Source organism: Phyllobates terribilis, unplaced genomic scaffold (genome assembly GCF_046119375.1).
Source record: "Phyllobates terribilis strain yellow unplaced genomic scaffold, ASM4611937v1 Scaffold_7__3_contigs__length_470593459, whole genome shotgun sequence".
NCBI lineage: Eukaryota > Metazoa > Chordata > Amphibia > Anura > Dendrobatidae > Phyllobates > Phyllobates terribilis.
Window position 1 is genome coordinate 111,862,206 of NW_027362767.1, and position 19,687 is coordinate 111,881,892.

Below are 19,687 nucleotides of genomic sequence, written 5' to 3' on the forward strand. Positions count from 1 at the left end.
ATATAGACTCGTGTTTAATGCAAAAGAGCTAATGATAAACAATAATTTAAAGCAAAAACCAATGGGAGGGAAAATAGGAAAACCTAAAGCTTGCTGTGTCACTGGTATTGGCACTCTTTACATTAATTTAGTATGGAAACACATTTTGACTCGCCTGTGGTAAATCACAAAAGAGATTTACCTGTGATTAATTGTTGGTGCCCATGTGACATGAATTAGCCAATGAATGATGACTTCAGTGTTTTAAAAAGCCACATGGTAGACCCTGTTCCTTTGTCACAATGGTGAAGACAATGGAGCTGTCTGAGGACATCAGAACTGCTATTATTAGCAAACACAAGACTTCCAAAGGATATAAGGCCATCTCCAAAGACCTTGGTATCCCAGTTTCAACAGTACGCAATGTTATTAAGAAGTTTGCCAAGCATGGAACCGTCAAGTACCTCTCTGGACGGGGGGGTGGAAAGGAAAATTGACGAGATCTCTTTGAAGGTTGGTGCGAATGGTGGAAAAAAACCACCACGTCAAGCATCCAAAGACCTGAAGGCCAACCTGGAACGGTCTGGGGTCATGGTTTCAACAAGTAACATACGCCGCACACTAAACCAAGCAGAGCTTTATGGGCGAAGGGCAAGGAAGAAACCGTTGCTGAAGAAAAGGCATAAAAAGGAACGACCGATCTTTGCCAAAGAGTACCTTGACAAACCACAATCCTTCTGGGACAGATGAAACAAAAATAGAGCTTTTTGGCAATGCAAAGCAACAGTTTGTTTACAGATGGCGCAATGGGAAGCTTATAAGGAATAGAACAAATTACCAACAGTCTAGCATGATGGAAGATCCATAATGCTGTGGTATTGGAGGCCTTGACCGTATCACAGGAATCATGAAATCAGATCATTATCAAGACATTTTAGAGTGAAATGTCCTACTCAGTATAAGAAAACTTGGTCATGGGTCCTCCAGCAAGACAATGACCCAAAGCAAACATCCAAAGGTACACAGGAATGGTTGAAAAAGAGAAGATGGACTGTTTTAAAATGGCCAGAAATGAGTCCCGACTTCAATCCCATTAAAAATCTGGGGTGAGCTGAAATCTGCCATTGGGGAAAAGATCCCTACAAACATTCAAGAGCTTGAGCAAACTGCAAAGGAGGAGTGGGAAAAAATTCCAGCTGGGAAGTGTAAGAAGCTTATAGATGGCTACAAGAAACGTTTGGAGGCTGTCAGCAATGCCAAAGGGGATGCAACCAAGTATTAATTAGGGATGCTTTTATTGCTGCACATGCTGTTTATTCTGTTTCTTCTTTGAAATTGCAACATGGAAGTTGAAAAACAATGTTTTATTGTTGCATTACTTAGGACCACTAATTAAAAAATCCTGAGGACATAACTTTGGTACATTTCCATTTATTTCTGAAAATATTGTACAGTCTATGAAAAAATGAAGGGGTGCCAATAATGGTGAGCAGCATTGTATGACCACCCGAACCTTGGTCTTCGAGGATCCACCTCACCTAGTGAGCACTTGACAAGCAGATCCATCACCAGATTTCCTAATACAAAACTGCATACATTACTGAATAGATTACCTAAACGTTATAAGATGATGTATGCTAGAACAGCTGCATAATCTTTTATGAAAGTTTAATATGTTCTCTGCTCACTGAACCTGACTGACCGTGTCCACCTGCTGCTGCTGAAACCTCACACTGCTAAGTACAAGCTGCAGTTGTCTGTCAGGTTGGGTGGGTGGAGTGTGCATATGCTTGTACTCATTAGCTATTTCATTGTACAGCTGGACTCATAAATTACTCATCAGAATTATTAAGCCAGTCTGAAATAGATTTAAAAAGTAAGTATCACACTTAAAATATCTAATAATGTAAAAGTGTAATGTCAATTGCTGACAGATCCGCTTTCACTATGCACAACCAGACCCAGTCTTCCATAAGCAACTACATTTTGCCTGTTCTTAAATCATATCTGAGGGATAGTAAAAGCATGTTAGGAATTCCTGCATATATAGTGTTTAATGTATATACAGTTAGGTCTATATATATTTGGACAGAGACAACATTTTTCTAATTTTGGTTCTAGACATTACCACAATGAATTTTAAACAAAACAATTCAGATGCAGTTGAAGTTCAGACTTTCAGCTTTCATTTGAGGGTATCCACATTAAAATTGGACGAAGGGTTTAGGAGTTTCAGCTCCTTAACATGTGCCACCCTGTTTTTAAAGGGACCAAATGTAATTGGACAGATTAAATAATTGTAAATAAAATGTTCATTTCTAGTACTTGGTTGAAAACCCTTTGTTGGCAATGACTGCCTGAAGTCTTGAACTCATGGACATCACCAGACGCTGTGTTTCCTCCTTTTTGATGCTCTGCCAGGCCTTCACTGCAGTGGTTTTCAGTTGCTGTTTGTTTGTGGGCCTTTCTTTCTGAAGTTTAGTCTTTAACAAGTGAAATGCATGCTCAATTGGGTTGAGATCAGGTGACTGACTTGGCCATTCAAGAATATTCCACTTCTTTGCTTTAATAAACTCCTGGGTTGCTTTGGCTTTATGTTTTGGGTCATTGTCCATCTGTAATATGAAACGACAACCAATCAGTTTGGCTGCATTTGACTGGATTTGAGCACACAGTATGGCTCTGAAGACATCAGAATTCATTTGGCTGCTTCTGTCCTGTGTCACATCATCAATAAACACTAGTGACCCAGTGCCACTGGCAGCCATGCATGCCTAAGCCATCACACTGCCTCCGCCGTGTTTTACAGATGATGTGGTATGCTTTGTATCATGAGCTGTACCACGCCTTCACCATACTTTTCTCTTTCCATCATTCTGGTAGAGGTTGATCTTGGTTTCATCTGTCCAAAGAATGTTCTTCCAGAACTGTGCTGGCGTTTTTAGATGTTTTTTAGCAAAGTCCAGTCTCGCCTTTTTATTCTTGATGCTTATGAGTGGCTTGCACCGTGCAGTGAACCCTCTGTATTTACTTTCATGCAGTCTTCTCTTTATGGTAGATTTGGATATTGATACGCCTACCTCCTGGAGAATGATGTTCACTTGGTTGGCTGTTGTGAAGGAGTTTATCTTCACCATGGAGATTATTCTGCGATCATCCACCACTGTTGTCTTCCGTGGGCGCCCAGGTCTTTTTGCATTGATGAGTTCACCAGTGCTTTCTTTCTTTCTCAGGATGTACCAAACTGTAGATTTTGCCACTCCTAATATTGTAGCAATTTCTCGGATGTTATTTTTTCTGTTTTTGCAGCTTAAGGATGGCTTGTTTCAGCTGCATAGAGAGCTCCTTTGACCGCATGTCTACTTCACAGCAAAACCTTCCAAATGCAAGCACCGCACCTCAAATCAACTCCAGGCCTTTTATCTGCTTAATTGAGAATGACATAACGAAGGGATTGCCCACACGTGTCCATGAAATAGCCTTGGAGTCAATTGTCCAATTACTTTTGGTCCCTTTAAAAACAGGGTGGCACATGTTAAGGAGCTGAAACTCCTAAACCCTTCATCCAATTTTAATGTGGATACCCTCAAATAAAAGCTGAAAGTCTGAACTTCAACTGCATCTGAATTGTTTTGTTTAAAATTCATTGTGGTAATGTCTAGAACCAAAATTAGAAAAATGTTGTCTCTGTCCAAATATATATGGACCTAACTGTAAATGTTCAGTAGAGTTATACACTATATGGACATAAATATTAGGACACACACAGGGGCATACATAGAAATAATGGGGCCCTATAAGAGAAGTTCTAATCCCCCCGAAAAAATAAAAAATTTGGTGAGGCACAGAAGAGCATAACTCACAACTCTGCAGCCCTTACAGAGTAATTTTCCTCCTATTGAAGCCCTAGATTCTAGATTCCCCTTTCATTGCCTCCTTAAAGTATGATGCCAATAAAAGTACCCCCAAACACAATATGATACCCACACAGTCCTGACACAGCACCCTCCAGATGCACAGTATGATGACCCTGCTGTATCCACCCGGAAAAGTATGGTGACCCCAATACAGTATGATGCCCCAACTGTGACCCCAACACAGCAATCCAAACAATATCATGGCCCCCACAGAGAATGACAGACCCCAAACAAATCTCCACACTGCATAATGGCCCCTACTAGCTCTCCAAACAGTTTAATGCCCCCCACAAAGCCCTCCAACAGTATAATAGCTCCCACGTAGCCATTCAAACAGTATAATAGCTGCCATATAACCCTCCAAACAGTATAATGGACCTCACATAGCCCTGCAACAAAATAATGGCCCCCGTATAGCCCTGCAACAAAATAATGGCCCCCGTATAGCCCTCCAAACAGTAATGCCACCCCCCATATAGCCTTGCAAAGAGTAATGCCCCCCTACCCTCCACATAGCCCCCTCCACATAGCACTCTAAACCGTAGAATGCCCCCCTCCCCTACATAGCCTTCCAAACTGTATAATGGGCCCCACATAGCCTTACATGTAATATATTGGCCCCACATAGTCTTCCATATAATATACTGGGTCCCACATAGCCCTCCATAAAATATCATGGTCCCCATATTGCCCTCCATATTATATAATGGCCTCCATAAGTACTTGACTAAGAAAAAAATTAAATTAAATCCTCACCTCTCCCCATTCCCCGCTGCTCCGGTCTCCTCAGCGTGTCTTCTGCAGCTCTGCACTGCTCGGCACAGCGGGCACGTTATAGTGACGTCATCGTGCCTGCTGCGCTGACACATCAGATGCATCATTGTTTTCAACTGTATCGGTATCCTGGATGAACGTGTGATGCTGGGAAAGGAACGGGGTGGGAGATGGTACTGGCTCTGGGCCCCCTACGGACCCCATAGCTGTCATGTGGCCTGCCGCCATTGGCGGTACACCACTGGACACACATCATAATTATTGAATTCATGTTTTCAATTCAGTCCTCCTTTCACAAGGTTACAATCAAAAATATTTCCTGAAATATTTTTAGATGCTGTGTATACTAGCAATAGAGATGAATAGGGTAGGTTTGAACTAGAGGTCATGTGAAATGTCCCATGTTCGCTGTATTGCCTCGTCTACGGCGCATCCTGCCCCAGCACCACCTCCCATATCTGATGCCTTCCGGTCTCCGGTCCATGAAGCGCAAGCAAGAAGCGTCGCATATATCCCCTGATTGGCTGGGTTTGGGTAAATCAGGAACTGACATTCCCCCAGTTTACCGCGCCCCCTGAGGAAGTACAGCATACGAAAAGTGCGTTGGGGTAAAGGGACATCAAACATTACATGTGCTCCTGCGGTACAGCCCTTGGCTGCGGTAGATATCTCCAAATTATGGTCTTTTGGTGACTACTTTGTCTATGTTATACAGCTTATCATGTGTTGAAAATGATATTTCAGCCACTGATATGTCTAAATATATGTATTTTGGTGGAGCTGTCATAAAGGAGCCGTGTACTATTTAACACTTGTATTTAATTGTAATACTGTCAGGCCAAAACACACTATATGGAGATTGTTTCCCTATGTATATGGAACCTGATTGGTGTTTATGAATTCTGATGTCCCTCACGGTGTGAGGTTCTGTTTTTAGTATTTGTTGTTTGTAGTCTTCTAATCTGCCATTAGTTTAATAAAGGCCTTTTTATATAAATTATGCTGTGGTTGGTTGGTTTATGGGGGCTTCTGACCCCTAGTTCAAACCTATTGATCTCTACCACTTCCACAATGGCCTACAATGAAGCACTCAGCATTGCAGTCAGCCTTTACTTAAACGGGTTTTCCCATAAACAACATTAATCTTAATCAACATTTTAATCAATAGATCTTTGAATAATAATAAGTTCCACAATTGGATTGGACACGGGATCACAGCTGATTCTTTTTGTGAGGTAAAACAATTCACTGCCTGTTGTAAGCAATGTTTTACCTCACAGGAAGAATCAGCTGTGATCCCGGGCTGTCCTGTCTGTATACTCTTTTGCCTCCTCCTCTGCCCAGGAGCTGTGGTATGATCAGACCATGTTCTGTACCCGGTCACACACAGCCATTAAACAGGGACACATTTATAAGATTATCTCAGCACAGGAACATTTTATTTAAACATATCCAATTGTGGAACTTATTATTCCAAACTATATTGATTAAAATGTCCTTTGTTCATGGGAAAACCCCTTTAAGGCCTTATTCAGACATCAGTGTTGCACATACGTGTTGTATCTGCCTTTTTTCAAGGATACAACACGTAACCATTATAATCTATAGGGAAGTTCACAGATCCGTGTTTTTTCACAGACCATGTGTCCATGCAAAACTCACAGACATGTCCATTTGTTTCCGGTATCACGGATGAAAAGAGGCAATACACGTCTGTGAAAAATCCGTACAGCGCACGGATGACCTCATTGTACCGACCATGTGCTGTCTGTTTAACTTTACCAAGAAGAGGAACTTTGTAATTTATGTATCTATCCGAGAAAAACACTGACGACACAAAAATAGGAAAAACAGACACACGGACCATTCACGGATGACACATTGATCCAAAACACTGATGACACCGGTAACATTCTTTCACATACGTGTTTAATCATGAATATGTGAATGAGGTCTTACTAAAAAAAACTCAGCGTTCAAATTCATAAAAGTTCCCCTAAATTTTTCACATTCAACTGTGAATGGTAAATAGTAAAATGAAAAGGAGAACAGCTATACAAAACAAAGGCAACAACACATTGAGGGCAGCAAAACATTTTGTCGATAAACATAGTAAGGCCATGTTCACACGTTCAGTATTTGGTCAGGATTGTACATCAGTATTTGTAAGCCAAAACCAGGAGTGGGTGATAAATGCAGAAGTGGTGACGTGTTTCTATTATACTTTTCCTCTGATTGTTCCACTCCTGGTTTTGACTTACAAATACTGATGTAAAATACTGATCAAATACTGAGCGTGTGAACGTGGATTAAAGATACAAATGGTTTAGTGTTCTAAAGTATAGAAAGGGTTACTGAACCAAAAAGAGAAGGAAATTGGTTCCTCTGAGAAATGCATTGAATTCTAGCTCTGGATACGAAACAGCCCAAAGTTGTGAATTTCGGGAACGACACTATGTATATTTGTTAAGTATTTTGCCACTCAGTCATTATTGTGTAAAATAATGATTTTTTTTTTCTTATTTTGCTCCTATTAATTATTATGCTTTTACATTTTGGCACGTGATTTGTCGATGTCATTCTTAAATAAGGTTTTCTATGCAAGTGTGTTACTATCATTGAGGGCAGTTTATTGCCAGAAACGCGTCGGGTTGGTTCACCGGACCACTTGTGCCAGATTTTAGCAAAGATTAATTAAATCACTGACATTTTATTAGTGAAGGATGTGCTGTCTGTTTCTGTTTTTTTCTTATGCAAATTGAAAAGTGGAAATCTTTAGAAACCACAGCAATTCCCATAGACCTCCGAGTCTGCCAGCTACGGTGGCCTGTTAGACCCAGTCAGAAGCAGGATCTAACAGGCGTTCTGCCAGTGTTATCTGACAGGTCTCATGCATTGCAATATATGGGCACTGCAATGCATGAGACCAGTGATCAGAGTAGTTAGTGGGACTGAGTAAAAAGAAATATAAAAAAACATTAAAAGTAAACACAAAATAAAGAATGGAAAAAAAAATCATGAAAAAATATTACAATGATAAATGCGCATTTTTATGTAAAAACTACACATGTTATGGATCACTGCGTTCAAAACAACCTTAATTAGATCACTGTAACACTTTAAATTCTACAGTGAACACTGTAAAAAAATAAATAAAAAAGCTGGGAAAAATTATGTTTTACCATCAAACAAAAAGTGAAATAATATGCGATCATAAAGTTGCAGATCTTCTCCCACAAAAAGTAACCCTCCACTCAGCTCCATCAGTGGAAAAAATAAAAAAAGCTATGCCTCTCAAGACTATGGTGATGCAAAAAAAATATTTTTTCTATGAAATTGTTTTTAGTGTGAAAAAGCAGCAAAATGTAACAAAATGATATAAACGTGGTGTCTGTGTAATCATAATGACCCAAAGAACAAAGCTGACATCAGTTTTTCCACAAGGTGAACAGTGTAAAAAAAACAAACAAAAAACAATTGTCACTTCTACCGTATGGTGAATGGCGTAAAAAAAATAAAAATGAAAGCAAGTCTTGAACTGCTGTGCTTTGTTCATTCTGCCTCCCAAAGATCACAATAAGGCGCAGATCGGTACTTAAGCAGCGATGCCAATTATGTTCTTTTTTTATCGTTTTATCAGAAAAAAAGAACCTTGCACAAGAAAAAAAAAAAAATTGATAATCTACTTGGATTTTTAGCTGACGTGAAGAGGAAATCCTCAGCGTGCTTATATAATATACTGGAATACTTTGTATTGCATTATGTTCTTTCTGTTACTTTAAATCCAGCAGGCAGTGCAATGGCACACACTGTTTTTGGAGCATTCATATAAGGAATTTTTTATCCTCCTTTTTTACTTCAGAGGGTTTGAAAACACCTGGTGGAATAAAAAAATGCATATCACTTCTTTAAGTATGAAAGAAACCTCGCTGAGCTGGGCACTGTGCCAACAAAAGGCAGCAAACAAATGCTTCAGGTAAAATACTTCTTCAAAGATTTTTTGCAAAAAAAAACTCCTTCATAAACCTCTAAAAAATATATAAATAAGGAGAGTTTCCTGAAGCAGTTTTTCTTGAAAGACTCATGGTTTTTGAAAACCTACAAAATGTGTTTCCACATATCCTTAGGCAACCACATATAAAGTTTCTAAGTTTTAAGGGGTGGTCCACTACTCGGACAACCCCTTCTTGATCTAAATATTTGGCACCAATAAAGTAAAAAGCCTATAATAATAATAGTTTTTATTTTAATAGCGCCAACATATTCCGCAGCACTTTACAAATTTTAGGGGGGACATATACAGACAATACAGAATAAGCATATCTCATGTCGAAAGGAGTGAGGGCCCTGCTTGCGAGCTTACAGTCTATGAGGAAGTGGGGGAGACACAAAAGGTAAAAAGTACATATATTGTATAATGCAGCCTTGATATACTGAATAGGATAAATTATAATACATGGACTGGTGGCCAGCCAGTATGTGTACAGTCCTGACAGAGGCTATTATGTGCATGGTTGGTATGAACCCAAAGTTGAAGATTTTAATATGGGGGAAAACTGGGACGGACAGAGTGTGTTTAGGCAATACGCCAGTCTAACGAAATGTGTTTTTAGGGTTCGCTTGAAACTGTGGGTATTGGGAATTAATCGAACTGTCCTGGGTAGTGCATTCCAAAGAATTGGCGCAGCACGCGAGAAATCTTGGAGACGGGAGTGGGAAGTTCGGATTATGGAGGATTTTAGTTTTAAGTCATTTGCAGAACGGAGGGCACGTGTAGGGTGGTAGACTGAGACAAGGGAGGAGATGTAGGGGGGTACTGAAGCATGGAGCGCTTTGTGGGTAAGCGTGATAAGTTTAAATTGAATTCTATATTGGATGGGTAACCAATGCAATGACTGGCACAGGGAAGAAGCATCGGAGTAGCGGTTTGCGAGGAATATGATCCTGGCTGCTGCGTTAAGGACGGATTGGAGAGAGGAGAGTTTAGTAAGAGGGAGACCGATTAGTAGAGCGTTGCAATAGTCAAGACGAGAATGAATAAGAGCTACAGTAAGACTTTTTGCTGAGTCAAAGGTGAGAAAAGTCCTGATTCTTGAGATGTTTTTGAGGTGTAAATGTTATGAACGAGCGAGTGATTTGATGTGAGGAGTGAAGGAAAGATCTGAATCAAAAATGACACCAAGACAGCGGGCTTGTTGCTGGGTAGTAATGGTTGAGCCACAAACGGAAATGGCAATATCGGGCACAGGTAGGTTCGTGGAGGGAGGAGAGACGAGTAGTTCAGTTTTTGACAGATTCAGTTTTAGGCAGAGGGAGGACATGATGTTAGACACAGCAGAAAGACAATCACTGGTCTTTTGTAGTAATGCAGGGGTGATGTCCGGAGCAGAGGTGTATAGTTGGGTGTCATCAGCATAGAGATGGTACTGAAAACCGAATCTACTGATTGTTTGTCCAATAGGAGCGGTGTATAAGGAGAAAAGAAGGGGGCCTAGGACTGATCCTTGAGGAACCCTGACAGTAAGAGGAAGTAGGGAGGAGGAGGAGCCAGAAAAAGACACAGAGAAGGAGTGGTCAGAGAGATAGGAGGAGAACCAGGAGACAACAGTGTCCTTGAGGCCAATAGTGCGGAGCATAGTGAGGAGGAGCTGGTGATCCACAGTGTCGAATGCTGCAGAGAGATCCAGGAGAATCAGCAGGGAGTAGTGACCATTAGATTTAGCTTTTAGTAAATCATTAGAGACTTTAGTGAGGGCAGTTTCAGTAGAATGTAAAGAGCGGAAACCAGATTGTAAAGGGTCAAGAAGGGAGTTTTCTGAGAGATAGCGGATTAGACGGGAATGGACCAGGCGTTCCAGGAGTTTAGAGATAAAGGGAAGATTGGAAACAGGTCTGTAGTTGGCCGTGCAGTTCTGGTCGAGGAATGGTTTTTTAAGTAATGGTTGTATGCTGGCATGTTTAAAAGAAGAGGGAAAGATACCAGATGAGAGGGAAAGGTTGAAAATTTTAGTTAGGTGAGTGGTGACAGCTGGAGCAAGGGACTGAAGGAGATGTGAGGGAATAGGGTCACTGGTGCAGGTGGTAGGGTGAGAAGATGCAAGGAGCCTGATCACTTCATCTTGCGTGACTGGTTCAAAGTCAGAAAGTGAGCAAGATACAATGTGGCGGGGGAGAGCATGCATAACATTTGGGGATTGGGAGAAAATTTCCTGTCAGATATGGTCAATTTATTCTTTGAAATAATTGGCCAGATCGTCAGCGCTGAGGTCGGTGGTCGGGGCCTGTGTTGTTTGATTGAGAAGAGAATGAAACGAGTCATTTAGGATTATTGGAAAGTGAGATTATGAGGTTGTTAAAGTAGGTTTGTTTGGAGAGGTGAAGCGCAGAGTTATATGTTTTCAGCATAAATTTATAGTGGAGGAAATCTTCGGGCAGATTTGATTTTCTCCACAGCCGTTCAGAGCACCTGGAGTACCTCTGGAGAAGACGTGTTTGAGGCGTGTGCCAGGGTTGTCGCCGTCTATGCTGAATTTTTCTTTGTGTAGGAGGTGCGGCTTCATCCAGGGCGCATAGCATTATTTTGTTATAATGCTTCAATGCAGAGTCGAGACATGAGAGGGGGGAGATTGGGGCCAATGATGATTGCAACCTTTTTATAAATTTCTGGGTGTTAATGGCGCATAAATTTCTATAAGTGTGGACGGTGGGAGTGTCTTGAGTAGAGTCACAGTTCTTGACAGAGAATGAAAGAAGATTATGGTCAGAGAGTGGAAGGGGAGAGTTAGTAAAGTCATGTACTGAGCAAAGCCGGGAGAAGATCAGGTCCAATGTGTTCCCGTCCTCATGTGTAGGAGAATTAGCAAGCTGTGAAAGGCCGAAGGAGGAGGTTAGTGATAAAAGATGCGTGGCAGATGGGGACAGAGGATCGCCAATTGGGATGTTAAAGTCTCCCATGATTATCGTGGGGATGTCGCAGGATAGAAAATTTGGAAGCCAGGCAGCAAAGTGATCCAGGAATTGATGGGGGGGACCTGGAGGGCGATAGACAACCGCCACTCACAGGGAGAAGGGCCGGTAGAGTCTGACTGTGTGGGCCTCAAAAGAAGGGAAGATAAGGGAGGGTACAGGGGGGATAACCTGAAAAGTAAATTTTGTTGAAAGAAGCAGACCAACACCTCCCCCTGATCTGTTGTCAGGTCGCGGGGTATGAGAGAAATATAGGCCACCATAGGAGAGAGCTGCAGCGGCGGTGGTGTTCGTCTGCTGGATCCAGGTTTCAGTGAGAGCCAGAAGGTTGAGGGAATTAGAGAGGAAAAAGTCATGGATGTAAGAGAGTTTATTACATGCTGAACGCGCATTCCAAAGGGCACAGTTGAATGAGACAGAAGATATGCAGGGAATATTAATGAGATTAGCAGGGTTTTTGAATGTAACAGGGAAAGAGTTAGTGTTATTATTACTGGAGGGTCCTGGGTTGGGAGAAATGTCACCTGCAACTAATAGAAGGAAGATACAGAGAGTGAGCAGATGATTGAGTGATTTGTGAGAGCGTTTCCTGCGTTGTATTGTGGGAATGAATGGATCTGCGTGGTATAACATTGTGAAGAGAGCATGACAACTGTACATGGGAGAAGAGAGGAGTGAGGGATTAATATGGATGAAGTGTGCCGCATTTGTGGGAGAACGATGAATGTGGATGATTATAGCAACAAGAGTATAAATGGCACAAATACAAATGGTGAATAATGTTTGCCAAAAACATGACCTGGAAGCAAGTTTGTTTGTTTGTCTCGCATGTCTTACCTGTCTCCTGCCCTGTCCAACTGCCATTTTCTAACTGCCAGGGCACTTGGATAAATTATGGCACTTCGATAAAGAATGCATAAATGCTATATGCATAAATGCCCCCGCATAAATGCAGCCCCTTGACTATGACTCAATATATAGGGACGTATCTGCTTAGATCTACATAGATTTAACTCATTAGCAATCAATCATTAGCTTAAAAGAGAACAGGAGACCATAAAGTGCAGGGGAAAACAAAAAACGAAAAAACAGACTAGCAAACTCGGCATGGATCATAAACTTTTAAAGTAAGTGTGATGACCATTAAGTATCATGGATTAAAAAGCGTAGAGGAGTGAAAAATATATACCGGAGATTGATAGGCTGCAGAGCATTGCATGGAGATACAATTCAGGAGAGGTCACACAAGCAGTGAAAAATATATACCAGAGATTGATAGGCTGCAGAGCATTGCATGGAGATACAATTCAGGAGAGGTCACACAAGCAGTGAAAAATATATACCTGTAAGAAGAGAAGAAAGATGAATATTAGCAATGCCATTTTCTAACTGCCAGGGCACTTTGATAAATTATGGCACTTCGATAAAGTGTGCATAAATGCTATATGCATAAATGCCCCCGCATAAATGCAGCCCCTTGACTATGTCTCAATATATAGGGACGTATCTGCTTAGATCTACACAGATTTAACTCGTTAGCAATCAATCACTAGCTTAAAAGACAACAGGATACCATAAAGTGCAGGGAAAAACAAAAAACAAAAAAACAGACTAGCAAACTCAGCATGGATCATAAACTCTTAAAGTAAGTGTGATGACCTTTAAGTATCATGGATTAAAAAACGTAGAGGAGTGAAAAATATATACCAGAGATTGATAGGCTGCAGAGCATTGCATGGAGATACAATTCAGGAGAGGTCACACAAGCAGTGAAAAATATATACCTGTAAGAAGAGAAGAAAGATGAATATTAGCAATGCCATTTTCTAACTGCCAGGGCACTTTGATAAATTATGGCACTTCGATAAAGTATGCATAAATGCTATATGCATAAATGCCCCCGCATAAATGCAGCCCCTTGACTATTACACAATATATAGGGACGTATCTGCTTAGATCTACACAGATTTAACTCGTTAGCAATCAATCACTAGCTTAAAAGACAACAGGAGGCCATAAAGTGGAGGGAAAAACAAAAAAAACAAAAAAACAGACTAGCAAACTCGGCATGGATCATAAACTCTTAAAGTAAGTGTGATGACCTATAAGTATCATGGATTAAAAAACGTAGAGGAGTGAAAAATATATACCAGAGATTGATAGGCTGCAGAGCATTGCATGGAGATACAATTCAGGAGAGGTCACACAAGCAGTGAAAAATATATACCAGAGATTGATATGCAGCAGAGCATTGCATGGAGATGCAATTCAGGAGAGGTCACACAAGCAGTGAAAAATATATACCAGAGATTGATAGGCTGCAGAGCATTGCATGGAGATACAATTCAGGAGAGGTCACACAAGCAGTGAAAAATATATACCTGTAAGAAGAGAAGAAAGATGAATATTAGGAATGCCATTTTCTAACTGGCAGGGCACTTTGATAAATTATGGCACTTCGATAAAGTATGCATAAATGCTATATGCATAAATGCTCCCGCATAAATGCAGCCTCTTGACTATGTCTCAATATATAGGGACGTATCTGCTTAGATCTACACAGATTTAACTCGTTAGCAATCAATCACTAGCTTAAAAGACAACAGGAGACCATAAAGTGCAGGGAAAAACAAAAAAAAAAAAAACAGACTAGCAAACTCGGCATGGATCATAAACTCTTAAAGTAAGTGTGATGACCTTTAAGTATCATGGATTAAAAAACGTAGAGGAGTGAAAAATATATACCAGAGATTGATAGGCTGCAGAGCATTGCTTGGAGATACAATTCAGGAGAGGTCACACAAGCAGTGAAAAATATATACCTGTAAGAAGAGAAGAAAGATGAATATTAGGAATGCCATTTTCTAACTGCCAGGGCACTTTGATAAATTATGGCACTTAGATAAAGTATGCATAAATGCTATATGCATAAATGCCCACGCATAAATGCAGCCCCTTGACTATGTCTCAATATATAGGGACGTATCTGCTTAGATCTACACAGATTTAACTCGTTAGCAATCAATCACTAGCTTAAAAGACAACAGGAGACCATAAAGTGCAGGGGAAAACAAAAAACAAAAAAACAGACTTGCAAACTCGGCATGGATCATAAACTCTTAAAGTAAGTGTGATGACCTTTAAGTATCATGGATTAAAAAACGTAGAGGAGTGAAAAATATATACCAGAGATTGATAGGCTGCAGAGCATTGCATGGAGATACAATTCAGGAGAGGTCACACAAGCAGTGAAAAATATATACCAGAGATTGATAGGCTGCAGAGTATTGCACGGAGATACAATTCAGGAGAGGTCACACAAGCAGTGAAAAATATATACCAGAGATTGATAGGCTGCAGAGCATTGCATGGAGATACAATTCAGGAGAGGTCACACAGGCAGTGAAAAATATATACCTGTAAGAAGAGAAGAAAGATGAATATTAGCAATGCCATTTTCTAACTGCCAGGGCACTTTGATAAATTATGGGACTTCGATAAAGTATGCATAAATGCTATATGCATAAATGCCCCCGCATAAATGCAGCCCCTTGACTATTTCTCAATATATAGGGACGTATCTGCTTAGATCTACACAGATTTAACTCGTTAGCAATCAATCACTAGCTTAAAAGACAACAGGAGACCATAAAGTGCAGGGAAAAACAAAAAACGAAAAAACAGACTAGCAAACTCGGCATGGATCATAAACTCTTAAAGTAAGTGTGATGACCTTTAAGTATCATGGATTAAAAAACGTAGAGGAGTGAAAAATATATACCAGAGATTGATAGGCTGCAGAGCATTGCATGGAGATACAATTCAGGAGAGGTCACACAAGCAGTGAAAAATATATACCAGAGATTGATAGGCAGCAGAGCATTGCATGGAGATACAATTCAGGAGAGGTCACACAAGCAGTGAAAAATATATACCAGAGATTGATAGGCTGCAGAGCATTGCATGGAGATACAATTCAGGAGAGGTCACACAAGCAGTGAAAAATATATACCAGAGATTGATAGGCTGCAGAGCATTGCATGGAGATACAATTCAGGAGAGGTCACACAAGCAGTGAAAAATATATACCTGTAAGAAGAGAAGAAAGATGAATATTAGCAATGCCATTTTCTAACTGCAGGGCACTTTGACAAATTATGGCACTTCGATAAAGTATGCATAAATGCTTTATGCATAAATGCCCCCGCATAAATGCAGCCCCTTGACTATGTCTCAATATATATTGACGTATCTGCTTAGATCTACACACATTTAACTCGTTAGCAATCAGTCACTAGCTTAAAAGACAACAGGAGACCATAAAGTGCAGGGAAAAACAAAAAACAAAAAAACAGACTAGCAAACTCGGCATGGATCATAAACTCTTAAAGTAAGTGTGATGACCTTTAAGTATCATGGATTAAAAAACGTAGAGGAGTGAAAAATATATACCAGAGATTGATAGGCTGCAGAGCATTGCATGGAGATACAATTAAGGAGAGGTCACACAAGCAGTGAAAAATATATACCTGTAAGAAGAGATTAAAGATGAATATTAGCGATGCCATTTTCTAACTGCCAGGGCACTTTGATAAATGATGGCACTTCGATAAAGTATGCATAAAAGCTATATGCATAAATGCCCCCGCATAAATGCAGCCCCTTGACTATTTCTCAATATATAGGGACGTATCTGCTTAGATCTACACAGATTTAACTCGTTAGCAATCAATCACTAGCTTAAAAGACAACAGGAGACCATAAAGTGCAGGGAAAAAAAAAAAAAAACAGACTAGCAAACTTGGCATGGATCATAAACTCTTAAAGTAAGTGTGATGACCTTTAAGTATCATGGATTAAAAAACGTAGAGGAGTGAAAAATATATACCAGAGATTGATAGGCTGCAGAGCATTGCATGGAGATACAATTCAGGAGAGGTCACACAAGCAGTGAAAAATATATACTTGTAAGAAGAGAAGAAAGATGAATATTAGCGATGCCATTTTCTAACTACCAGGGCACTTTGATAAATGATGGCACTTCGATAAAGTATGCATAAATGCTATATGCATAAATGCCCCCGCATAAATGCAGCCCCTTGACTATGTCTCAACATATAGGGACGTATCTGCTTAGATCTACACAGATTTAACTCGTTAGCAATCAATCACTAGCTTAAAAGACAACAGGAGACCATAAAGTGCAGGGGAAAACAAAAAACAAAAAAACAGACTAGCAAACTCGGCATGGATCATAAACTCTTAAAGTAAGTGTGATGACCTTTAAGTATCATGGATTAAAAAACGTAGAGGAGTGAAAAATATATACCAGAGATTGATAGGCTGCAGAGCATTGCATGGAGATACAATTCAGGAGAGGTCACACAAGCAGTGAAAAATATATACCTGTAAGAAGAGAAGAAAGATGAATATTAGTAATGCCATTTTCTAACTGCCAGTGCACTTTGATAAATGATTGCACTTCGATAAAGTATGTATAAATGCTATATGCATAAATGCCCCCGCATAAATGCAGCCCCTTGACTATGTCTCAATATATAGGGACGTATCTGCTTAGATCTACACAGATTTAACTCGTTAGCAATCAATCACTAGCTTAAAAGACAACAGGAGACCATAAAGTGCAGGGAAAAACAAAAAACGAAAAAACAGACTAGCAAACTCGGCATGGATCATAAACTCTTAAAGTAAGTGTGATGACCTTTAAGTATCATGGATTAAAAAACGTAGAGGAGTGAAAAATATATACCAGAGATTGATAGGCTGCAGAGCATTGCATGGAGATACAATTCAGGAGAGGTCACACAAGCAGTGAAAAATATATACCAGAGATTGATAGGCAGCAGAGCATTGCATGGAGATACAATTCAGGAGAGGTCACACAAGCAGTGAAAAATATATACCAGAGATTGATAGGCTGCAGAGCATTGCATGGAGATACAATTCAGGAGAGGTCACACAAGCAGTGAAAAATATATACCAGAGATTGATAGGCTGCAGAGCATTGCATGGAGATACAATTCAGGAGAGGTCACACAAGCAGTGAAAAATATATACCTGTAAGAAGAGAAGAAAGATGAATATTAGCAATGCCATTTTCTAACTGCAGGGCACTTTGACAAATTATGGCACTTCGATAAAGTATGCATAAATGCTTTATGCATAAATGCCCCCGCATAAATGCAGCCCCTTGACTATGTCTCAATATATATTGACGTATCTGCTTAGATCTACACACATTTAACTCGTTAGCAATCAGTCACTAGCTTAAAAGACAACAGGAGACCATAAAGTGCAGGGAAAAACAAAAAACAAAAAAACAGACTAGCAAACTCGGCATGGATCATAAACTCTTAAAGTAAGTGTGATGACCTTTAAGTATCATGGATTAAAAAACGTAGAGGAGTGAAAAATATATACCAGAGATTGATAGGCTGCAGAGCATTGCATGGAGATACAATTCAGGAGAGGTCACACAAGCAGTGAAAAATATATACCTGTAAGAAGAGATTAAAGATGAATATTAGCGATGCCATTTTCTAACTGCCAGGGCACTTTGATAAATGATGGCACTTCGATAAAGTATGCATAAAAGCTATATGCATAAATGCCCCCGCATAAATGCAGCCCCTTGACTATTTCTCAATATATAGGGACGTATCTGCTTAGATCTACACAGATTTAACTCGTTAGCAATCAATCACTAGCTTAAAAGACAACAGGAGACCATAAAGTGCAGGGAAAAAAAAAAAAAAACAGACTAGCAAACTTGGCATGGATCATAAACTCTTAAAGTAAGTGTGATGACCTTTAAGTATCATGGATTAAAAAACGTAGAGGAGTGAAAAATATATACCAGAGATTGATAGGCTGCAGAGCATTGCATGGAGATACAATTCAGGAGAGGTCACACAAGCAGTGAAAAATATATACTTGTAAGAAGAGAAGAAAGATGAATATTAGCGATGCCATTTTCTAACTACCAGGGCACTTTGATAAATGATGGCACTTCGATAAAGTATGCATAAATGCTATATGCATAAATGCCCCCGCATAAATGCAGCCCCTTGACTATGTCTCAACATATAGGGACGTATCTGCTTAGATCTACACAGATTTAACTCGTTAGCAATCAATCACTAGCTTAAAAGACAACAGGAGACCATAAAGTGCAGGGGAAAACAAAAAACAAAAAAACAGACTAGCAAACTCGGCATGGATCATAAACTCTTAAAGTAAGTGTGATGACCTTTAAGTATCATGGATTAAAAAACGTAGAGGAGTGAAAAATATATACCAGAGATTGATAGGCTGCAGAGCATTGCATGGAGATACAATTCAGGAGAGGTCACACAAGCAGTGAAAAATATATACCTGTAAGAAGAGAAGAAAGATGAATATTAGTAATGCCATTTTCTAACTGCCAGTGCACTTTGATAAATGATTGCACTTCGATAAAGTATGTATAAATGCTATATGCATAAATGCCCCCGCATAAATGCAGCCCCTTGACTATGTCTCAATATATAGGGACGTATCTGCTTAGATCTACACAGATTTAACTCGTTAGCAATCAATCACTAGCTTAAAAGACAACAGGAGACCATAAAGTGCAGGGAAAAACAAAAAACGAAAAAACAGACTAGCAAACTCGGCATGGATCATAAACTCTTAAAGTAAGTGTGATGACCTTTAAGTATCATGGATTAAAAAACGTAGAGGAGTGAAAAATATATACCAGAGATTGATAGGCTGCAGAGCATTGCATGGAGATACAATTCAGGAGAGGTCACACAAGCAGTGAAAAATATATACCAGAGATTGATAGGCAGCAGAGCATTGCATGGAGATACAATTCAGGAGAGGTCACACAAGCAGTGAAAAATATATACCAGAGATTGATAGGCTGCAGAGCATTGCATGGAGATACAATTCAGGAGAGGTCACACAAGCAGTGAAAAATATATACCAGAGATTGATAGGCTGCAGAGCATTGCATGGAGATACAATTCAGGAGAGGTCACACAAGC